Source organism: Pelodiscus sinensis, chromosome 1, assembly GCF_049634645.1.
Source record: "Pelodiscus sinensis isolate JC-2024 chromosome 1, ASM4963464v1, whole genome shotgun sequence".
Classification (NCBI taxonomy): domain Eukaryota; kingdom Metazoa; phylum Chordata; order Testudines; family Trionychidae; genus Pelodiscus; species Pelodiscus sinensis.
This window is the reverse complement of record NC_134711.1, coordinates 309,950,131-309,974,348: the sequence shown is the minus strand read 5'-3', so window position 1 is coordinate 309,974,348 and position 24,218 is coordinate 309,950,131. Positions and strand designations below refer to the sequence as shown.

Sequence of the window (24,218 nt, the reverse complement as noted above, 5' to 3'; positions counted from 1 at the left end):
AACTCAGATGTATTTGCTTCGTGCTCTACTAAACACATTCTTGGGAGATAGTCAGCCGAGAAAATACTTTTAACTTAATTTTTTAAAACTTCTCTTCATTGCCTTGAAATTTTTTGGCACTTTGCTAGTATGTTCCAGAATGTATTATTCTTTAGCATAGCCAAAACTATATATGACAAATACAGACAGAACATCAAACAACAGTAAACATATAGCATAATCTAATGGAAACCAGAAAACCTGTTCATTTCCTATTATAGTTTTTGCCAATTTCAAAGAAAATTTTTGGTGTGCAAGAAATATAGAATTGAGGTATAAGTTTGTGAATTGACTTTGTTACATTGAAATAATTTGTAAGAAGAAATTGTAATTTGAAAACTCATTAAAACAATGTATTAAATGACTGTTGCTTGAATATATAGAAACACATGCTCTAAAGTAAATGATATCCTGACATGTACAAATACCCAAACTGTAGCCACAGATAGCGGCGCAAGATTTTAGTGAAATGTGTCTGAGTGTAGAATGTAGTTAAAAATAAAAGGAAAATAGAAGAAAAGGAGAAACTGAGTCAACAGCTCAAAACAGATATTAAAGAGACAAGATGGGTGAGGCTGAGAAGGAACTGAGGGGACGGTTGAGGCCGAGAAGGAACTGAGGGTTCCACACAAGCTTTTAATTTTCATTGGACCAGCTTCTGTTGGGGAGAGAGAAACACATTTTTGAACCTTTATTTTTCAGTTGTCCAGCCTTCTGAAAAATGTAGTTAAAAAATGACGAGGAACTTTGGTATCACTCTTCAATTTTGTTTTCAAGTAAATAGTAGTGTGTCATATTCCTCTGTACAGTATTTTCAGAGCAAGCCAGTTTTGAATGTGATGCTGCCATGTAGTGATTTTGTGATATGTCTGCACATTCCACAAAGACAAGGATGAAAACAGAATCTCTTTGTAATTTGTGATTGTTTAGGGTCTGAACTCTGACACAAGATTTCCCCTTAAAAGTGGTTTTGTATTATTTTTATTTCTCCATTGAAACAACTCAGTCAAGTGGGTCTGATTCCAGAGTAGATTCACATGTGGAATTGCCACAGAATAGAACCCTTAGTTGCCAGTGGGTTATCTTGCATAATAAGTTGGCCTTCATTGGCATAAGAAATTTTTACCAAGAAAAAAGGATGAATTTACTGTATTTTTGCTTTAACCCTAAAAACTGTAAGAAGACACTCCTTTTATTTTCTGAAGGCTTATAAAGAACTGATTTGTTTTTCTTGCTCAGGGTATTATTTCATTTTTTGCCTGCTTTATCCTTTTGAAGAAAGGCCATAGATCAGCTAGGGCTAGATGAGATAGGTTAGGCCTCGAAGGGCAAGGTCTGGGAACTCTCAAAGTCTGTCATTCAACCAGAAACAAGATAATTTTCAGAGTAGATTATTTGTCTGCATTAGCAGAGGGATTATATCTTTCAGCAGAATGCTTTTACCGAATAGTACTTTGTCTGGGCAAGTTAATGGTAGAAAGGTAAGAGAGGTGTCATTTGATTTGTAAAAATCTACATAATCATGTCAGTGTTGTTGCCCTCTGCGTCATGGCAGGGGCTCACTTCTTTCACCCCCACCTTAGGCTCTCACCTGCTGGTCCTATGAATATGGTGTTATCAGAAATGGATTAAGTTGTGTAATATTGAAAAGCCCTTTTTCCTACAACTACAGTGGTACCAAACAATACAGACCTAGACCATTTATGTGCTTATATATTCAAGACAATATTTAAGAATCAATTTCTATCATATTTTCATACAAGGAGGTGCATTGCTCACATAAATCAAGACATTAATCTTTGGTAGTCCTGGGGAAGTTAACTTTGACAAATAGAACTGAAAACATTTAAAAATCTTCTTCGGTGCTTGTCTGCTTTTTTGGAAAACATCCACCAATTTAGTTCTGCAAGTTTCATTGTGTTGGTCGTCCAATAGTAAAATGGTAAACGTCGTGTATGATAAAAATGCTTCTAGTACAGCTATGAATTCATCAGTGATGGTCTCTACACATCTTCAGAGAAAAGAGTCTTCAGAGGCTGAATCAGATGACTTCCAATAAGATCATTTGGTTTTTCCTGCCATGGATCCCTATCAGTCCAGTGACTTTTAATGGTCCAAGTGACAGGGACACATCTCTGAGGCATATGCAATGATTCTGATCTCCAGCAGCCAGCACAAGAACAGAATCTTGCATAAGTCTGAGGAAGCATCTCCCAGAGAGAGCACTATACCATATATTTCTTATGCAAGAACCTGGAGTTTAATAGCAGCACTCCCTGTGGCATTGATGGTGAGCAAGGAAATCTTAGTGTCACTTTCCTCCTATCAACTGCCAAAAAAAATAAAAAAATAAAAAAAGAGAGAGAGAGAGATACTGAACAGTTGAAGGCAACAGCTTTATTCTTCTTCAAGGAGTGTCCCTGTGAGCGCTCTACTGTAGGTGTCTAGGTACCCCTGCGCTTACGTTCAGAACTTTTTAGCAGCAGTATTCCTCCCCTCTAGGTGCTGGCATGCTCGCGTGGGACCACCTGCAATGCAGCAAGCATGCCAACGAGCGTGCACCGTCAACCGCCCCCTCAGTTCATTCTCAGCCACTCCCAGCTTGATTGGAACGCAGCAGTGCTCCATGCTAGAATTTAATTAGAGTAGTTTTACTTGTTAATATTTAGTAATTAGAGTTTAGAGTTTAAATAATTTATTCGCGGTCCTCTCCCTCCCCCCATTAGTGTTAGTTAAAAAAAAAAAAAGGAAGGTTTTTTTCTATTTAGTTATTATAGTATTAGCATAGGCATGCCAGGCTCACCAGGATTTAAATGGTGCCTGACATGCAGGATGTCTATACCCATTTCAGATGGGCATGCCCTGTGCATTCGGGGCCTGAGTCAGGATCACTCTCCCCAAAATTGCCACCATTGTAAGACAATGTCGGCTAGGTTGTTGAAAGCGTGCGGGAACTCCTGCTGAAGTTCCTCACTATGGAGAAGGTGGAGAGACCTGCCTCTGAACTAGCTTTGACCGCATCGCCACCCTGTACCTCACTGATGTCAGTCTCAGACCAGGGACGCACACCGAGAGACGAGCCTGCAAAGAAAACAGAGAAAAGGAAGCTCTCCTCACCGTCCAGTGACATACTATAAAAGAAAGCATCCCCTCAGCACAAGCTCTCTTCACGCAGGGCAAGAGCTTCAGGAGAAGCACAGGTACCTGGGAAGTCTGGTATGGACAAACCCAAAGGGCCATTGTCCTCCAAGGACTCTTGTCCTGAGTTTCAGTGCAGAAAATGAAGAAGACCTCCTCTGTGCTGTCGGTACTGAAGGCTCTGGTACTGATGAAATAGGTACCCAAATCACCATTGCAGACTCTGGCTAATGGGTGACCGGAACTGGCCATGTAGACACTTGTGAAATTGGTATTGATAGTATGTACCAAGTGCTCCTTGGCACCGTCGATGTTCAAGGCACTTGATGAGCCAGTGCTGCACAGATCACAGGCCTCTGCACTTGCAGTACTAGCCTTCCTCCCTCCTAGACCACTTACCACAAAACAGGAGTTAGCAGTTACATCGGTAATGGACACACCTCTCTTTGGTACATGACACTACTCCTTCATCAGCGGGACTGAGTAGATTGGCAACACTGGCAAGCTTCTCCAGTGGTAGCGAGGATGACCAGTACATACCCTTTTCACCACATCACGCCCAAACCAACTTTGCAGTTGCAGCAGCAATAATAGCTGGTACAGACCCAAATATAGCAGCCCTTCCCATGGCTCCCTCCTATACCACTCCCACAATCTTGGCAGGGGTTGGATCCCTGGAGTATCATGAAGGCCCAGATGTCACCACCAATGATGGTGAGACCGCAGCCAACTGCACCCAACCTGCCTGCGTCCACAGAATTAGAAGTGATGCAGGAAGACATTGAGGACATGGATGAAACCCAATAGGAGGACATTCTTCCTCCATATGATATTTCTTCATCATCCCTGGATGAATCCATAATCTCCCCTCCCCCACTATGGGCGATGACTTTAAGTTCTTTAAGGACTTGTACAAGAGGGTGGCTGACTCCCTCTGTATATCACTGGTCGAGGTCCTGAACATTCTACAGAAACTAGTTGATATATTGAAAGCCTCTCCTTCAGCGAAAGTAGGCTTGCCGGTTAATGAGGCCATACTTGACCCAGAAAAAATTTTGTGGCAGACTCCAGCTTCCATCCCACCCATTTTGAGAAGGGCAGGTAGAAAATATTACGTTCCAACTAAGGGAGTTGAGTTCCTTTTTATGCATTCTGCCCCAAATTCGCTGGTTGTCAATGCTGTAAACAATAGGGGTAAGCAAACCCAGTGCAAATCCACCCCATATGATAAAAAATGAAAAAGGTTGGATCTCCTAGGGAGAAAATCATATTCATCAGCATCACTCCTTATTACGATTGCAAACTATTATTAATTAGGTGTTATTAGCTAAATACGTACCATTTTGACAAAATTACACCACGTATTGAAAAGTTACAGGGTGAGGACAAGGCTGCATTCAAGTTCAGCATAGACAAGGGTATCTTCATAGTGAAAATGATGCTCCAGGCATCCCTTGATACCGCTGACATGGCTTCCAGATTTCTTGCCACATTGATAGTGAGGCACTGCTTCCCCTGGCTACACCTCTCTGGGTTCCCTAGGGAGGTACAGAACATGGTTGAGGATTTTTCATTTGAGGGTCAGCAGCTATTTTCCTCTAGCACAGATGCATCCCTACATTCCCTGAAAGACTCAAAGGCAACTGTGAAAACTCTGGGGATGTACATTCCTCAACCAAAAAAGAAGGCCAACTGTTGTATATGCCCAGCAACATCTTACCTACCTCAGAGAGGCTATGAGCTCAGATGCCAGCTGAGGCAACAGAAGCACAGGCAGCCTCAAGAACAGCAAACAATGCCCCAATCCTCCAATGGCAGGTAAACGTTTTGAACCGTTGGTTGAGGGTTCAATGTCGTTTCCACTATCCAGTCACTAGAAATTCAGTCTGCAACCATTCTACCATGCTTCGTCCAATATGACAATGGACAAGAGAGCTCTAGAGATCTTAGCAAAAAGCCTAGCAATTCCATTCCTCACATTTCCTCCAACCCAAACCCCTTCCCTGTCCCTCTTCAGGGACCCATCTTACAAGTCCCTGTTGCAACAAGAGATAAACAAGCTGTTACAGATAGGGCAATAGAGATTGTGTGAGAACATCACAGGGAAAATGGGTACTTCCAGATACTTCCTCATGACAAAAAAGTCTGGTGGATGGAAACCCGTACTAGATCTGCGCAGACCAAACAAATACTTAACAAAAAAAACTTGGGGTTACGATTCACCATAGTAATGCTGGCAAAGATAATTCCTGCATTAGGAAAAGGAAACTGGATGTCATCCCTCAACATTCAGGATGCATACTGTCATGTAGCAATAAGACCATCTCACAGAAAGTTCCTCAAGTTTATGCTACAAGATCAGCATTATTAGTACTGAGTCTTACTGTTCGGTTTGTCAGCAGCACCCAGGGCCTTTTCCAAGAGTCTGGTAGTAGCAATGGCCCATCTAAGAAAATCAGGCATAGTGATCTTCCTTTACTTAGATGATTGCCTGATAGTGGCTCCAACAGAGCAACAGGCGAAACAATTCACCAAGGCCACAATCAAGCTCTTTACAAAGATAGGGCTACAAATAAACACGCAAAAGTCAAATCTTACACCATTTCAAGCATTGGAATTCATAAGTGCCACGCTGTACTGCATACGAGCACAGGCCCGGCTACCTCTGCCAAGATTCCATGCCCTAGTTACCCTAGCAAAAACAATCATAAACAGCTCCCCGGTATCCACCAGACAATTCCTACAATTACTAGGCCACATGTCAGCAATGACAATCATAGTTCCTGATGCAAAGTTACACATGCAGACTCTGCAAATGTGGCTACACACGTGCTTCCGCCCTCACAGGCACTCAGTACATAGGATGTTCAGCCCTACAAACAAGGTCAAGGAATCCCTCACATAGTGGCTGCACCAAAGCAATCTCTGCTTGGAGGTTCCTTTTTACCAGTCAACCCCATTTGTCCACTTAATGACCGACGCTTCACTGGAGAGATAGGACACAGTATGCACAGAAGATGGTCTCCCATGAAGTCGAGCCTGCACAGCAACGTGTTTGAGTTATGAGCAGTAAGAAGAGTATGCAAGAACTTCCTTTCCTTAATTCAATGCAAGGTAGTGATAATATACACAGAGGGGGCAAATCATACCATCTTTGCAACGAAGCCATTGAATTATGGACGTGGTGCATCCTTCAGCATATCTGCAGTATATCTCCCAGGTGAACAAAATATCGCAGAAGACCATCTGAGTCATTGTTTCCACCAGAAGCACGAGTGGGAGATACACCCTCAAGCCCTGAATTTCGTTTTCCGCAGGTGGAGCTTTGCAGAAATAGACTTATTCATGACATCACTCAGTTCCGAATGGTCTTTGAATTTTTGTTGCTGCCCATGATCTCTGTAATCTGTACATGACCAAGAAATGGGCAAACAGTGACCTATCTGAGGTTAGCTCTGTAAATGGTCTTTGACACTTTAACTCTGATTTTCTTCTTGGCATTTAAGCACAGCTTTAGTCCATAGATTGACTGAACCTAGGAAATTCTTTGGCTTGTGAAAGTTTCATAAGAAGTCATGATCCGAAGTATTCAATTGACTAACATGTTGAACTGTTTCATTACAGAAAGCTGCTTTTATCATGATATTAGAGAGCTCTGGTCTGTCATTTGCAGCTGGGTTGCCAGTGAATGTAAGTTTATGCAGTAGCTTTGAAATTAATCCTTCTTGGCATTTAAAAACACCTAATGAGACTAGATGGTTCTTGGTTACTTCTGGGGAAGTTATATAAATTACATGCATATCCCACAGTGCATCTTCAATAAGTGCTGTAGAAGCCTTTCAGCTAAAGCATTTGTTGTTCTTCAATTCAGTTCACAGAACACGTTTCTCTGTATTTAGTCTTTTCATTGGTCTTTGCCACCACTTTGCAATCCAGTAGAGCCTCTGTAGGCAATTTATGAACTCCAGCTTATTAGCAGTTTGTAATAGTAAAATCCAGTGTTTGTTTCTGTTTCTTTTACCTTTTGGTAACACTTTGCACTCCTCTTATGATACTCGATGGTATATACATTGGTATCTTTTGAGTCCGTGTTCATTCTCAACGGTACCTTCTAGGTAACAGTCTTGCTAAGAGTGACTGCTTCATACACTTTCGCACCCATCTCATGTATTGAAACTGTGCTTAATGGACACCTTCAGGCTTCCATCTTACCATGGAAGAAGCAGGTATTATTCTTGGGATGCATTCTATAGGGCCTTGTACTGTGGGTTTGGAGGAAAATTGGGAGGTATAGCCCCGCTGTGCTCGAAGATCTGCTCCAAATTCAGCTATAGCTCCTCTCCACACCTGAACTGATTCTGCCCCCTGCCGCAGAACCACTCTGCCTCCTGTTCTGCCCCTCTCCAGCTCTGCTTCCAAATGCAGCTCCATTCTGCCCCCTGATCTGCTCCCAGCTCAACTCTGGCCTCAGTCTCAGCTTCACTCCTTCCCTAGCTATGCCCTCAGCTGCAGCTACACTAAGCCCCCTGCACTGCTTCCAGTCCAGCTCTGCCTTCATTCACTTTCCCTCCCAGGTCAGTTCAGCTTCTAATTCCAGCACTTCACCAATCTCCTATTCTGTCCCTAGTGCCGTCTTCAGCCCAAGTTCTGTTACGGTGGAAGTCTTCGCCCTGTAGTAATGGTGGATGGGGCGGGGCATGAATAGATTGCTGACAAGATGGGGATGTGAAAGGAAAAGTTGTGGCACCACTGGTGTATAGCTGGACTTATCCCAGCATCTTTGCTTTTTTCTTGATGCTCAATGTATTTCTGTTCAACTTTGTCAAATTTCAGTTTATGGGTGCATTTATAGCATGTAATGTGCTACTAAGCATTTTGTTTAATCAAGTTCTCTGTGGTGATATTCTCCGAAGACCCAGCTATTAGTCAGTACTCTCCTTGGTGCCTAAAAATGACCAAGACCAAAGTAAACAAGGGGTTTGTAATTATGTTATCTAGCTATGTGCAAACAGCTGGCAGTAGTTTCTGGATGGATGCTGATGCCTTAGCCTGTATGTGCCTCATTACCAGGGCTTGCCAAACCGCGGCGAGCCTCGCTCGCCAGCCGTGCAGTTCGGCACACGGCGCATGCACAGACCGCGCTGCGCATGCGCTGACTGCATGGCACGGCTGTACCGGCTTGTAATCTACACGCCCGTGGCGAGTAGATTATATTAATTGTCGAGCCCTGCTCATTACAATTTTTTGACTTAATAAACAAAGCTGATAATCAGTACCACTGAGCAGTTTCTTTTTTTGATGGCAAATCAACATGAAGCACTCCTCCCATCATAATCCATAATCTACTATATATTTGAGGGACTGTCTATCTGTGCATCTGTCTGTTTGTCTGTTTGTTTAAGAATCCCTAACCGTTAAGAACTAGGACCATTAAATTCTGTATACAACTTCCTCTTATAACTTAAAGCAATGTAATGGTTTGGCTGAGCCAAGAAAATGAGATGTCTGGAATGGGATTGCTTCTCATAAAACTACACAGAAAAGAGACAGACACATCAATCAGATGGAAGAGGCTGGCTGGGAGCATACCCTGCCCTCGGGATTGCCCCAGTCCCAAGCATCCCTCCCTCCCTGATTCATAAACCACCAAAATTTTCAATGTCATTTTCATACATTTAAAATGTGAACGCATTTTATACATTGAAATACTACTTTGAAATGTGTATCTTTTCCTTTATTTTCTATGAATAGAGGGCATATATTATGAATTTGAATTAAATAAATTAAATTATAAAATAATCATACAAAATAATATTTAATGTATAGGATGGATTTCTTCATTAGGCAGTGATTTTTGATAATGGGGGATAAGTGATTTAAACTAGTATAAAGCAGGAAGAAAGTTAAGACCCTGGTATTCAGCATAAAGGATGGTCCGAATAGGAGAGGCAGACCCCACAGGGAATGCGTAGATGATATAGTAGATTGGTGTGAATATAGTCTACAGAAACTAAGCCACGCTGTGCTGAACAGAGAAGGATGGAAGGAAATAGTGAGGGAAGCATCTGACACCAATGGGAGTTGAGTTCATGGTTGTTGATGCTGCTGCTGCTGATGAAAGCAGGAATAGGAGAGTTAAACAAGAATTACAGATGAATGGAATAGATGATATCGATTGACATTTTTTTACAGTATTGGCAGAGAATGTAGCTCTAATAGACATCTTTCAAACTCTCTTGTGTTTTTTTAGGTACATACGCAGTGCATCCAGTTACAAAACTTTAAAGGCCGAGTGCTTGGATTAGTTGTAATAGTTCACAAAATGTAATATTTAAATAGTCTTTGTATGAAAGATACTTTTAAAAAGTCCAAAATCAGAGAACAATACAACAAGATAGGTAGTTTATATTAATTTTTACTAGATGCCATGGATTCCAGGGTCCTTTTGTGGGTGGAGAATGGGATGCAGTGGATTCTGGGTCTGTGGAAATAAATGTATTATTTTCCCCTGTTGTATGGATGCCATACTTACTGGTGAAAATGAATGTCCCAGGAGAGGATTCAAAGTTTCAAAACCATAGAGCTTTTGGAGATAAGTTAATTGACCCTGTTAATATCATTTGTTATATCCTCCTACAAATGAAAGAATTAACAAAATTATGGAAAGCTATGAGAGCACTGAACTGTGTAGGGGCTGGGAGAGGCGTGTCAACGGTGTCCTATGGATTAAGATAGTTTAGTGGGTTTAGGGCAGGGTTAGGCAAGAGGCTGTCAATGGCCTGGATCTGGCCCACCTATCACTTTCATCTGGCCTGTGTCAGCTCCTGGCCCCACACCTAACACATTTTCTGGGAGACGTGAGCACTTTCAACTCCTGCTATTTAAAGGGCTTGCGCCTTCGAGGTGGCTGCCAGGAAACGTGTTATCAGCCATGGCTATGTGTTAGGAGTGGAGTCGGGACCTGCAAGCTCTTTCAGTTGCTTTTATTGAAAGGGCTTGCAACTGCCCAGCAGTTGCTACCACATTGCCTGGTGGTCTCCTGGAAGTTGCGAGCCCTTTAAATCAGTGGTTCCCAATCTTTTTTTATACCGCAGACCAGGAAACCCATTCACAAACTTTTGGCGGGCTGGTAACATTTGATTTGCATATCTGCATATTCATTATGCAAATACTATGTTATCGCTCCGCCAAAAGTTTGTGAATGGGTTTGCTGGTCTGTAGTATAAAAAGCCCTGTTCCTGCAAGCCCTCCAATGCCAGCCCTAGCCCCTAGAGCCACGCACCCCTCCACTACCCTCCAGCACCAACCATTGACCCCAAAGTCCCCTGCACCCAACCCTCCCAGTGCCAGCCTCCTGCCCTCAGAGCTCCCCAATGCCAGCCCCCATCCCAAACACCTCAGTGCCAGCCCTCCACCCCTTAGACCCCCCAGTGCCAGCCTCTTGTTTCTAGAGCCCTGCTGCACCCAACCCCACAGGGCTCCTCCCAGTGCCAGTCCCCAATATAAGCCCCTTCCCCAGTGCTCTCCAGTGCCAGCCCTGCCCCTGTAGCACCCTCACTACTGGCCCTGCCCCCAGAGCCTCCCGGTACCACCTCGCTGCCTCTTAGAGCTGCCCCACCCCTTAGAAATCCCCAGTACTAACTCCGCCCCAGAGCACCCAAGTATTAGCTTTGCCCTCTAGTGTCAGCCCCTGCCTCTTAGAGCCCCCACCCCCAGATCCCCTCAGCACTAGCCCTGCCCCTGGAACCCCAGTGCTTGCCCGGCCCCCTTACCTAGCCCTGCGATGCCTCCCGGCTGCCAGCTGAGCTCTGCTGCCTGGGTCATGGCTGCTCTAAGGCTGCTGTGCCATGTGGCCCTTCCACTGCATAGTGAACCGCTCTTCTGTGGATGGGAGGAGACTCCAGGCTGCCTCTGCCTGTCGCTGGTTGGCTGAGAGGCAAGGCAGGACACGCCTCTCCCAACAGCTGTGAATGTAGGGGAGGGCGCTGGTTGGTGTATCCTGGCTCCCAAAGCTGCTTGAGACCCATGACCACTTCAGAAATTTGTGAAGTGGCCCCCCCTTTAAAAATTATTGTCCACTGTTGGTTTAGGGCGGTGGTCACCAACCAGTATATTGGGATCTACTGGTAGATCTTGGAGCCTCTGACAGGTGATCTTGACTGGTTTGGCCAAGAAGTTGTCAAGGGTTTGCACTTCCACTGCCCCTCCCCCCATGCTGTGCAACTCCTGCCCTTTGCCTTGGAGCAGTTCCCCTCTCCCACCCTGTATTTTATCACCACAGAACGGGGAAGGGGTTCACAACAGGGTTTGAGATGGAGGGGGTTTATCGGCTGCTTTTGGGAATGGTGCAGGGCCAGGGAAGGGGTGAGCCTGCCTGAGCCTCCCTGCACCACCTCACAGGAGCCACCTGTGGTAAGCAGTGTCCAGCTGGAGCCTGCATTCTGAATCCCTGCCCCAGTCATGAACCCCCTGCCCTAGCCTTGAGCCCCCCAAGACCCAGACTCCCTTACAGAGCCTTACCTTGAACCACCTACTGCACTCCAACCCCTGCCTCAGGCTCAAAGCCCTTCTCACAATCCAAATCCTTTAGCCCAAAACTAAAGCTTGCACCCCTACCCTCTGCCCCTGTCTGATGAAAAGGAGGAAGGATGGGGGATGGAGGACGGATGGAGTCATCAGGGGCGGGGCCTTGGTGAAGGGGCATGAAGGAGGTGGGGCAAAGGTATTTGGATTTGAGGTAGATCCTGGATTGCACTTATATTCAAAAAGTGATCTCATATTTTAAAGGTTGGAGACTACTGGTTTAGGGAATAGGAACCTCTGATCACTTCTGCTGAGGGCAAATGGTCTCTTGACAGAAGAATTCCAAGATAACTCTGAGAGTCCAAACGTGGATGCATATTGCTTTGGAGAACAGTCAGGCCCCAACCATTTAAACACCAATACAGTTTAAAAGAAGCTATCTTAGTAGGAAAGTAGCTTAAATGCTAAGGCCCGTCCTCATATGTCACTAGTTGTAGGCTCTGTATGCAGTTGCTGTTTCTGTAAACGCTCATATGGCTTTATATGCTGTGTATAGTGACTGCACCAATACTTTCTGACATTTTTGCAGAGTTAAATTGGTTTCTCTCATTTTGGTCTGTAACGATGCAAAATATTCTCTTGAACTATTTCAGAATAAACTTAAAAAACAACAAATGGTCTGGTAGCACTTTATAGACTAACAAAACATGTAGATGGTGGTATGAGCTTTTGTGGGCACAACCCACTTCTTCAGAGTGTAAGATAGTAATGCTGACTGAGGAGTTGATCTGCCAGCAGCAGCAGGAATGTCAGCATGAATAAACTGAGTTGGTGCAGTTCTCATGGGCTACGTCTACACTGGCCCCTTTTCCGGAAGGGGCATGTAAATTTCACTAGTCGTCGTAGGGAAATCCGCGGGGGATTTAAATATCCCCCGCGGCATTTAAATAAAAATGTCTGCCGCTTTTTTCCGGCTTTTAAAAAAGCCGGAAAAGAGCGTCTAGACTGGCCCCGATCCTCCGGAAAAAGCGCCCTTTTCCGGAGGCTCTTATTCCTACTTCGAAGTAGGAATAAGAGCCTCCGGAAAAGGGCGCTTTTTCCGGAGGATCGGGGCCAGTCTAGACGCTCTTTTCCGGCTTTTTTAAAAGCCGGAAAAAAGCGGCAGACATTTTTATTTAAATGCCGCGGGGGATATTTAAATCCCCCGCGGATTTCCCTACGACGACTCATGAAATTTACATGCCCCTTCCGGAAAAGGGGCCAGTGTAGACGTAGCCCTACTGTATATCATGAAACCAGTATGTTCCTGTCAGTTGTAACCTTTTGGAAATTAATTCCTTGTTGATAGGCAGGTTCAAAATATGCCCTCCACATTGACAAACTGTTTGTACTTTTTTATCAAAGAGGATGCATATGTGTATGTCAGAAAAAAAATAAGAGTGCACTATTAATATTGGCATTTCTTAACTTTCCAGAATGTGGACTTTTCATTCACTTTCTTTACATAATGGTTTTTGAAATTATATTGATACACTTAAGGGACTGTTTGCTCAAAGAAAAATAAATGTTTGCTGTTTGCTCAAAGAAAAATAAATGTATTCTAGAAGTGACTAAATGAATAAAGTAATGACCTTTCTGTTACAGGAACTTAAATCTGCTCCCCTGTAGATGTTGCAAAAATGAGTTTACTGGTCTCAGCAGAGTGCTTAATGGGCTACTGTTCACAACACCATATATAATTAAGTTTAAGTGATGTTTGTGCTCAGGACAGGGTCAAGACTGATTTAGCAAGGAAACTTAATTACTTCTCGCCCTCAGAGAAAATGGCCCAATAAGGTTGAGGTCATTGGCAGGGCAATGTGGAAAAGCTGCTGCTGAGATGCCTTCACAGAATCTGAATTGCTGCTAACCAGAGAACTTCTCTTAGCAAATACTGCTAATGTTCAGCAAATTCCCTCAAAAATAACTTGTATTTGTTTGTTTTAGCTTAATGTTAAAGTGAAGATCAAGTAATCATGAGTTATTTTTAGTTAAAAAATCACCTCTAGACACACTCAGTATTCTGTCCAATATTCCTGATAAAACCAAATTACTTCGTGTGGCTGTAGTACTTTTGTGCTAATGAGGAAAGAATCTTTTTTTATTACCCCTCAAAACATGAAAAAGTGAAAGTTTGCTACCTTTGGACACAAACATTAATCATATAATGCTAAAGTTAGTGCCACTGAACTTTTTCACAGTGTTGTGTCAATTAACTGTTGGTACAAATTTCCAATAGTTAATTTACATAGATTTTATTAAGACAGTAGTTTAATGAGAATTCTAATGTATAAACTGAATAATTTCTTTATCATTTTGAACAAGCTAGTTTCTACTCCAAAAATTACTTAATTTGCCTTTTTAGGAATATGTTATTTAAAGGAAACAGGAACTTGTATTTTGTGACTCCAAGGAATACATCTGGAATAACCATTCACGTAGACATATGGCATCAATTGGTTTACATTTCCCTATATGGAAGCTTTGATTGTAGTTAGAGGGAATGGCTTTTCATTAATTACTCAGAATTAGAAATGTATGTCCTATACATTCTTAGGTCACCTATTTGGGTACTTTTGTCCAGGCTCTAAAAAAAGATGCTGTGAAAAGCTGAAAAATTCAAATGAGAGGAAGAGTAATGAGGGATAATTTTTGCCTGCTAAGGTGATTGTTTTTCTTATGGGGTACAATTCCCCCCTTGTTGGATCTTAACTGTTACAGTTGTCTCCCAAGGTTCAAACCTTTCTTTTACTTCTTTCCAATTTCAGATAGAAGACAATATTGTAATTGAGAATTGCTGAGCAGAATTGAGAGCAGAATTGTGTCTTAAGGCCTTGATTCTGCAACCACTTACACACGTTAATAGGAATAGTCACATTACTAAAAATACATGTGTGTTAGCAGGACTAGAGTCTAATACCTACAATTTAAAAAAGCACTGGAATGCATGCTTAAATTCATCCTTGTTAGGATCCAATTGGTGTAGTGCTATGGTCCCATGTACCAGGTTGCAACTCCATTCATTCTGATTTGACTCAGCTGTCCCACTCTCAATACCTGGTCATGACACAGAAACAGCCAGGCTAAACCTGAGAGGAGCTGTTGCCCTGTGCACTGGGTTTCAACACCAAGAGTGGAGAGCCTGGCCTGGTCCCACAGCACAGGTGCATCCATTTCTGGGTAAGTGTGGGGTAAGCTCTCTTTCTAACTCCTCCCCTTGTCTGGGGCCCTCTTTCTTATTTGTGTCTGCATTGTTTATCAAAATAATAAAAACTGACTCTTATTAAGTTTACCATGACCGGTCCATAATTTTTATCACAAAATGCCATGACAAATCGACAGCCCTAACTATGTCTGAGGCTGTCTCCATGGTCTGCTTAAAATATATCTATTATACAGTTTTGTATATTAGCTAACTGGGAAACCTGTTTATCCAGGCTAATTGAGACAGGGGCCAAATCAGTTAATCAAAAATTCAGGTTATCTGGAGAATGGGAAAGTGAAAGGATGCAGGACTATCTAGCAGCCCCAGGAGAGATGACTTGCTTCTAAATCTGTGTGCAGTGGTTGTTCACTTAACACAAGAGCCAGATAATGAAGGGTCAGATATATGGGGTGTTACTGTTATGTGTTGAACTGCACATTTTATTCTTAGCCAGTGTTTGGCAGGGCAATTCTATAAGAATTGTTTAACTGAGAATTCTTCAGTCTACCATCCATCAAGGTTGCATTGTTCTCTCCCTTGGGCATTTCAGACACATGAAGAAGAGGTTACTTCTTCAAGGAGTGTCCCAATGGGTGCTCCACCTAAGGTGCTTTAAGCACCGCTGCGCTTCTAATCAGAAATTTTAGGTAGCAGTGTCCGTGGTTGACCGCCAGCGCACAACATTTGAAACGGGTATTCCACATGTGCAGCCAACTGTCCCTTCAGTTACTTCTCTACCATCTCCAGCTTCAGTCAGAGATTAGCAGTCACCCTCATCTCTGAGTTAGAATTAGATAATTAGTGGTTGTTAATAGTAGTGTTTATTAATAGTTAAGTGTTAGTTACTGTTTTTACTCATTTTTAGTACTAGGTTTAAAAAAAATTCTTCACTGGTTGTAATATAGTTAGTATACTTCTATGGGGCTGTTCTTCAGCAACCGATTGAAGACCTTTCCTTTTCTACTGGGATATTCCTGACTTTCCTGGTTTTAAGAGGTGTTTGAGCTGCAGGCTATATCCATTCCTATAACAGACGGACATTCACAGTGTATCCACTGTTTAGGTGAGGAGCACTTCACTGCACAGTGCCTCCACTGTAAAAAACTGACATTCAGGATGAGAAAAGCCAGGGAACTAGAGCTAAAAATGATGCACCTGGATAAAACTGCTCATCCAGCTTCTGACCCAGAGCATACTATGCCAGCTAGACAACCATTCCCTGGTGGGCATCGGAGAGAGAGGGGCTCCCGTCAAGTTGAGTCCAAAGGACCTTAACAGGGCTCAGGCGCCCAAAAAGAGGTCCCATTCCCTCCCTTCCTCTGAGATCAATGCTTTCTCCAGAAAAAGATTCCTCGGCACCGATAGTACCTAAGGCGCCTGAAAAACAGGCAGCTGGCAGGTCTGGCATCAACAAAAGCCAAGACCCAAAAAAGAAATTGCACTTCTCCAAGGTGCCAACAGGCCAAACAGAAAACCTTGTCAGCACCAGTCAAGGCACTGTCAGCACAAGCCACGGCACCAACCAGGCCATGCTCAGCCTTGGCACTGTGTACCATAATGCCACTTCTGACCGTAATGTCGGCACCAACCAAGTGTTCTGCACTGGCGGTGCACACAAAACAGTCAACACCGCCTCAGGCTAAGTAGCTGGTACCAGCACCACAAATCCCACCAGTGCTCATACTGCTTCCTTCTCCCCCAGTACCACAAGCATTTACTACTATGGCAGAGCTCATGGTACCCTGAACACATCCAGATTCAGCCTCTCATTCACCCCAGCTTCCTCAGTACCACCTCTGTCTAGTGATGATGAGGATGATGAGCACATTCAGGTACATATTTCTCGGCATTCCTCACCTAAGCCCAGCCAACAGCTACAGCAGTGGCAACCACCACAATGGCTCCCACCACCCATTCCACCCAGCTGGTCATACTGGGACCTTTGGGCAACCTACAGAATGCATCAGCCACAACAACCACAGCAGCCATATCCAGCTCCCAGATCTCAGGCTCCTATGGCTCAGTCACTCGCTTACTGCGGTTTATGGGAGGATGAGGAGGATGTGGATGTAACACGCAAGGACCAGACACCCGACTCGCCCCCACCTACACATATATCTTCATCATCTCCAGACAACACAATCGTTCCCCCACCTCCAATTTCAGGTGATGATTTTAAATCGTTTCAATAACTTTTTGAGAGAGTTGCAGATACATTACATATCTCCCTTTCAGCCATGCCAGATACCCAGCAGAAGCTGACAAACACACTGCCATCCCCATGAATTAAGCTCTCATGGACCCAGCACAAACCATCTGGCAGACGCCAGCCACAATACTTCCCACCAGCAAAAGGTCAGACCAAAAACACTATGTTGCTCTCAAAGGAGCAAACTATTTATTCTCCCTCCCCACCCCAAATTCTCTGGTGGTGGATGCTGTTAATTAGAGATGCAAACAGCAGGCTACCTTTACAGTCCCTTATGATAGGGACTGGAAGAGATGAAACTTGATGGGCAAGAAGGCATACTCATCAGCCAGCCTCCAGCTCAGAATTTCCAATTATATGGCACATCTTGTCAAATATACATAATATATTTGAGCAGCTTACATCTTTTATTGAATTTATAGAATCATAGAATCATAGAATCATAGAATAATAGGACTGGAAGGGACCTCGAGAGGTCATCGAGTCCAGCCCCCCGCCCTCAAGGCAGGATCAAGCTCCGTCTACACCATCCCTGACAGATGTCTATCTAACCTGTTCTTAAATATCTCCAGAGAGGGAGATTCCACCACCTCCCTTGGCAATTTATTCCAATATTTGACCACCCTGACAGTTAGGAATTTTTTCCTAATGTCCAATCTAAACCTCCCCTGCTGCACTTTAAGCCCATTACTCCTTGTCCTGTCCTCAGAAACCAAGAGGAACAAATTTTCGCCTTCCTCCTTGTGACACCCTTTTAGATATTTGAAAACCGCTATCATGTCCCCCCTTAATCTTCTTTTTTCCAAACTAAACAAGCCCAGTTCATGAAGCCTGGCTTCATAGGTCATGTTCTCTAGACCTTTAATCATTCTTGTCGCTCTTCTCTGTACCCTTTCCAATTTCTCCACATCTTTCTTGAAATGTGGCGCCCAGAACTGGACACAGTACTCCAGCTGAGGCCTAACTAGTGCAGAGTAGAGCGGCAGAATGACTTCACGAGTTTTGCTTACAACACACCTGTTGATACAACCTAGAATCATATTTGCTTTTTTTGCAACAGCATCACACTGTTGACTCATATTCAACTTGTGGTCCACTATGACCCCTAGATCCCTTTCCGCCATGCTCCTTCCTAGACAGTCGCTTCCCATCTTGTATGTATGGAACTGATTGTTCCTTCCTAAGTGGAGCACTTTGCATTTCTCTTTATTAAACCTCATCCTGTTTACCTCTGACCATTTCTCTAACTTGCTAAGGTCATTTTGAATTATGTCCCTATCCTCCAAAGAAGTCGCAACCCCACCCAGTTTGGTATCATCTGCAAACTTAATAAGAGTACTCTCTATCCCAATATCTACATCATTGATGAAGATATTGAATAGTACGGGTCCCAAAACAGACCCTTGAGGAACTCCACTTGTTATCCCTTTCCAGCAGGATTTAGAACCGTTAACAACAACTCTCTGACTACGGTTATCCAGCCAATTATGCACCCACCTTATCGTGGCCCTATCTAAGTTATATTTGCCTAGTTTATCAATAAGAATATCATGCGAGACCGTATCAAATGCCTTACTAAAGTCTAGGTATATGACATCCACCGCTTCTCCCTTATCCACAAGGCTCGTTATCTTATCAAAGAAAGCTATCAGATTAGTTTGGCATGACTTGTTCTTCACAAACCCATGCTGGCTATTCCCTATCACTTTATTACTTTCCAAGTGTTTGCATACGATTTCCTTAATTACCTGCTCCATTATCTTCCCTGGGACAGACATTAAACTGACCGGTCTATAATTTCCTGGGTTGTTCTTATTCCCCTTTTTATAGATGGGCACAATATTTGCCCTTTTCCAGTCTTCTGGAATCTCCCCTGTCTGCCATGATTTTTCAAAGATCATAGCTAAAGGCTCAGATACCTCCTCTATCAGCTCCTTGAGTATCCTGGGATGCATTTCATCAGGACCTGGTGACTTGCTGACATCTAACTTTCCTAAGTGATTTTTAACTTGTTCTTTGTGTATCCTATCTTCTAAACTTACCCTCTCTCTGCTTGTATTCACTACGTTAGGCACACCTCCAGACTTCTCGGTGAAGACCGAAACAAAGAAGTCATTGAGCATCTCCGCCATTTCCAAGTTCCCTGTTACTGCTTCTCCCTCCTCACTAAGCAGTGGGCCTACCCTGTCCTTGGTCTTCCTCTTGCTTTTAATGTATTTATAAAAGGTCTTCTTGTTTCCCTTTATGCCTGTAGCTAGTTTGATCTCATTTTGTGCCTTTGCCTTTCTAATCTTGCCCCTGCATTCCCGTGTTGCTTGCCTATATTCATCCTTTGTTTGTTGTCCTAGTTTCCATTTTTTATATGACTCCTTTTTTATTTTGAGATCATGCAAGATCTCCTTGTTAAGCCAAGCTGGTCTTTTGCCATATTTTCTATCTTTCCTACACAGCGGAATTGTTTGCTTTTGGGCCCTTAACAACGTCCCTTTGAAATACTTCCAACTCTCCTCAGTTGTTTTTCCCTTCAGTCTTGCTTCCCATGGGACCTTACCTACAAGTTCTCTGAGCTTATCAAAATCTGCCTTCCTGAAATCCATAACCTCAATTGTGCTGGTCTCCCTTCTACCTTTCCTTAAGATCATGAACTCTATTATTTCGTGATCACTGTCCCCTATACTGTCTTCCACTTTCAAGTTCTCAACTAGTTCCTCCCTATTTGTTAAAACCAAATCCAGAACAGCTTCTCCTCTGGTAGCTTTTTCAACCTTCTGAAACAGAAAGTTGTCTCCAATGCAGTCCAGAAACTTATTGGATAGCCTGTGCCTCGCTGTGTTAGTTTCCCAACATATGTCTGGATAGTTGAAGTCTCCCATCACCACCAAATCTTGGGCTTTGGATAGTTTTGTTAATTGTTTAAAAAAGGCCTCATCCACCTCTTCCACCTGGCTAGGTGGCCTGTAGTAGACTCCTAGCATGATATCACCTTCGTTTTTTACCCCTTTTAGCTTAACCCAGAGACTCTCTACACAGCTATCTCCTACGTTCATCTCCACTTCAGTCCAAGTGTGTACATTTTTAATATACAAGGCAACCCCTCCTCCCTTTTTTCCCTGTCTGTCCTTCCTGAGCAAGCCGTACCCTTCCATACCAATATTCCAATCATGCGTCCCATCCCACCAGGTTTCTGTAATACCAATGATATCATAGTTGTATTTATTGGTTAGCAATTCCAGTTCTTCCTGCTTATTACCCATACTTCTCGCATTTGTATATAGGCATCTAAGATACTGATTTGATCTTGCCTCCCTGTTGTGCCCTGACCCTCCTTTCTCCTTGCCATTATAGGCCGTAGTCCCCCCCATTTCCAACCCATCTCCCAGTCCCGCACATTCAGCACTTACCTGTGGGCTTTGCTCACCTGCCCCCGACAAACCTAGTTTAAAGCCCTCCTCACAAGGTTAGCCAGTCTGTGTCCAAACAAGACTTTTATTATCCATGATAATAAAAGAGAATTAAGTCAAACAGTAACGAGGATGCATTAATCTCCAGAACAGCATTTAGACTACACTAGACTCTGCAGACACCACAACAAGATCTATTACCTTTGCGGTCATGATGAGATGGGTATCATGGCTCCAACTCTGGATTTCCCAGAGATGTCCCGGCCACAGTTGAAGACTTGCCTTTCCAGGGGGCCAAGCTTTTTGCTGAATTCACCAGTGCCTCACACACATTAGAGGATTCACGGGTCACACTAAAGACACTCAGTATACATGTTCCTGTCACAAAAAGAAAACAGGGAAGATCATTCACGCAAAGGTATAGACCCACACCTTTCAGTCAGCAACCCAGACAATATGGCAACAGGCGCAGACAGCGCCATAGTAGGTGCAGACAGGCCCTTGAGCAGAAAGCAGCTCAGCAGCCATCCACTTCATGCTGGTGTTTTGAAGTTCTGGTCAAGGGTTTGACGACAGCAATTCAAATCCTCCACAACATTTGGCACCAGACTAGCTGCATTCAATCCAGCCTGGCGTACCATCACCACCGGCAGGTGGGTGATGAAAATAATCAAAGCCGGTTACTGCATCCAATTTTTAATTATTCCTCCCTTCAACCCCCCTTGCCAGTCCCTCTTCAGGGACCCTTCTCTCAAACATGTGCTTGTACAAAAGGCAGAACACCTCCTCCAACTGGGGGCCATAGAAAAAGTACCTCCAGAGCACAAGGTCAAGGAGTTCTATTCCTAGTACTTCCTCACTACCAAGAAGACGGAGGGATAGAGGCCTATTTTAGACCTTTGCAAAGACAACCGCTTTGTTTGCTCCCAAGTATTCAAGATGGTGACCCTAGCCACTATCATTCCTGCCTTGGAAAAGGGAGCTTGGCTGTCTACCCTCGCCCTCCAGGACACCTATTTTTATATCTCGATACATCTATCACACAAACACGTTCTGCAGTTCACTATGGGGGATCTGCACTTCCAATATAGATTGCTACCCTTCAGACTCTCAACAGTCCCATGGGTCTTCTCAAAGGTCCTCACAGTGGTGGCAGCTCACCGATGCAGAATGGGAATCATCATAGTCCAATACTTGGATGACTGCCTACAAAAGGGTCCCACAGTGCACAAGACAGAACCTGCAGTCAAAATCACCAGAGCCCTATTCGACAACCTACGTCTCCAGGTAAATCTGTCAAAGTGTAAAGTCACTCCTACTCAGACTCTAGAATTTATAGAAGCACATCTGGACTTCAGGACAGTGATAGCTTCCCTTTCAGAGCAGAGGTTCACAGCAATTGTAGACCTTATATACTTGGCACAGACCAGTCTGTGCATAACAGTTCAACATTGTCCTCAACTCCTGGGACACATGTCCTCAGCCATGTTTGTGGTATCGTATGCACGCCTCCATATGAAGCCATTCCAGGTGCGGTTACACTCAGTATACAGACCACATGTCCAACGTATAAACAAATGGCTCACTATTCTCTCCAAGTTAAAGGCCTCACTCACACTGGTGGACCCTTAATGACAAGGGAGATTACAAGCATCCTTCAAATGACCACAAGCACCATTAACAATCTCCATGGATGCTTCAATAGTGGGAAAAGGTGTCCATCTAGGCCATCATGTTGTCCAGACACAATGAGCTCCGGAGGAAGCCAAATAACATATCAACCTGCTTGAGCTCAGGTCAGTTGGCAATGCTTGCTTACACTTCCTCCCTCTAATCCAAAACAAAACAGTACAAATACTCACTGACAATGTCACAGTGATGTACTATATAAACCGACGAGGAGGAGTCTGGTCATGCCAGCTCTGTTGGGAAGCAGTTCACTTGTGGGAAAGGTGCATCCTACAAAGCATACAGTTGGTAGCAACCTACATCCCAGGCAAAGACCAATCTCCTGGCTGATAACCTCAGCAGACATTTCCCTCAGAATCACGAGTGGGAAATCAACCCCTCGGTGCTGATTCCTTTTCAAAAAGATGGGATCCCCCATGGTGGACTTGTTCTCAACCCAGGTGCCTGCAATATTGCTTCAGAGCGGGTATAGGCCGCCACTCCTTAGGGGATGCATTCAGCATAATATGGGAAGCACGCTGCTATATGCATTCCTGCAATTTCCATTTCTCCAATGGGTGATCCTGAAAATCACAGAAGACAGAGCCAGGGTCATCCTTATAGCCCCCAGCTGGCCCAGACAAACATGGTACCCATACTTCCTAGAGAGGAGTGTAGCTCCTCTGCATCGCTTTCCACCAGTAATATCCTTGCTAACACAATAGAACATGCAGATACACCATCCCAGGGTCCAGACGCTTCATCTTCATGCATGGGGATGCTAGTTGGTTGACCCCCCCATTGAGATGGTGTGTCTACAAGCCAAACAGTAGGTCATCATGAACTGCCACAAACCTGCAATGAGAAAAACATATAAACAAAAGTGGCACCGTTTTTCAGTATGGTGCTCAGAGCATAACTGTGCTCCAGCAGACATGGGCATATCACATTGTCTCCACTATCTATTAGGCTTCCCAACACAATTTTTCATAAAGACAAAGTAGTCCTCAAGTTTCTCCCAAAAGTACTTGCCTCATTCCATTGCAACGAACCCCAAACCCCACAAGAATAACAGGGAAGTGGCGCTGCATAGCTTAAATGTCCTCAGGACAATTGCATTCTACTTACAATGCATGAAACCCTTTTCCAGAACTCTGTGACTCTTCATCTCATCTACAGAGAGATCACAAGGATTACCTTGGTTCGTCGGGGGACAGTGACCAAAACTGTGAGGGGAGTGAGAAAGTCGGATACTGGGAAGAAATGCAAAGAGGAAGAAGCAACAAAGAAGGACCCCTGATTTGAATGGAGAAGATAGGGCGATCAACTGGTTCACCAAGGATTTCCCCTGTAAGCCAATCCGGTCTCCTACCATGTTTGCCTCTCTTGCTACGCATTGTGTCAGTTTCTTTCTGTTTCTTCAATAAGGCTTCTTTAAAATACTGCCAGCTGTCCTGGACTCCTTTCCCCTTCATGTTAGCATCCCAGGGGATTCTGCCCATTAGATTTCTAAGGGAGTCAAAATCTGCTTTTTTGAAGTCCAAGGTGTGTATTTTACTACTCTCTTTTCTTCCTTTGGTCAGGATCCTGAAATCTACCATCTAATGATCACTGCTTCCCAGGTTGTCACCCACCTCTGCTTCCCCTACTAGTTCCTCCCTGTTTGTGAGCAACAGGTCAAGCTACGCATAGCCCCTGGTTGGTTCCTTCAGCACTTGTACCAAGAAGTTATCCCCAACATTCTCCAAAAACTTCCTGGATTGTCTGTGTACTGCTGTATTGGTCTCCCAACAGATATCATGGTGATTAAAATCCCCCATGAGAATCAGGGCCTGTGATCTGGAAGCTTCTTTTAGTAGTCTGAAGAAAGCCTCAACTACCTCATCCACCTGATCTGGTGGTCTATAGCAGACCCCAACCACAACATCACTGTTGCTTCCACCTCTAAATTTAACCCATAGACTCTCAACAGGCTTTTCTCCTTTTATATACTGGA

The 24,218-nt window shown here is 43.8% G+C and overlaps 1 protein-coding gene and 1 long non-coding RNA gene across 3 annotated transcripts in view; one reads left to right on the top strand and one right to left on the bottom strand.

The window, feature by feature from the left end:
• Window positions 1-24,218, top strand: part of TMEM135 (transmembrane protein 135) — a 357,787-nt gene that overhangs the window by 168,350 nt on the left and 165,219 nt on the right. The gene's annotated exons all lie outside the window — the stretch shown is intronic.
• LOC142826562 (uncharacterized) overlaps window positions 1,279-24,218 on the bottom strand; it is a 34,003-nt gene continuing 11,063 nt past the window's right edge. The window contains exons 2-5 of the long non-coding RNA XR_012900770.1: window positions 22,882-23,077; window positions 20,756-20,932; window positions 4,517-4,715; window positions 1,279-3,120 (exon numbers count right to left, since the gene is read on the bottom strand). This is a non-coding gene — a long non-coding RNA (uncharacterized LOC142826562). The remainder of the gene's footprint in view (window positions 3,121-4,516; window positions 4,716-20,755; window positions 20,933-22,881; window positions 23,078-24,218) is intronic.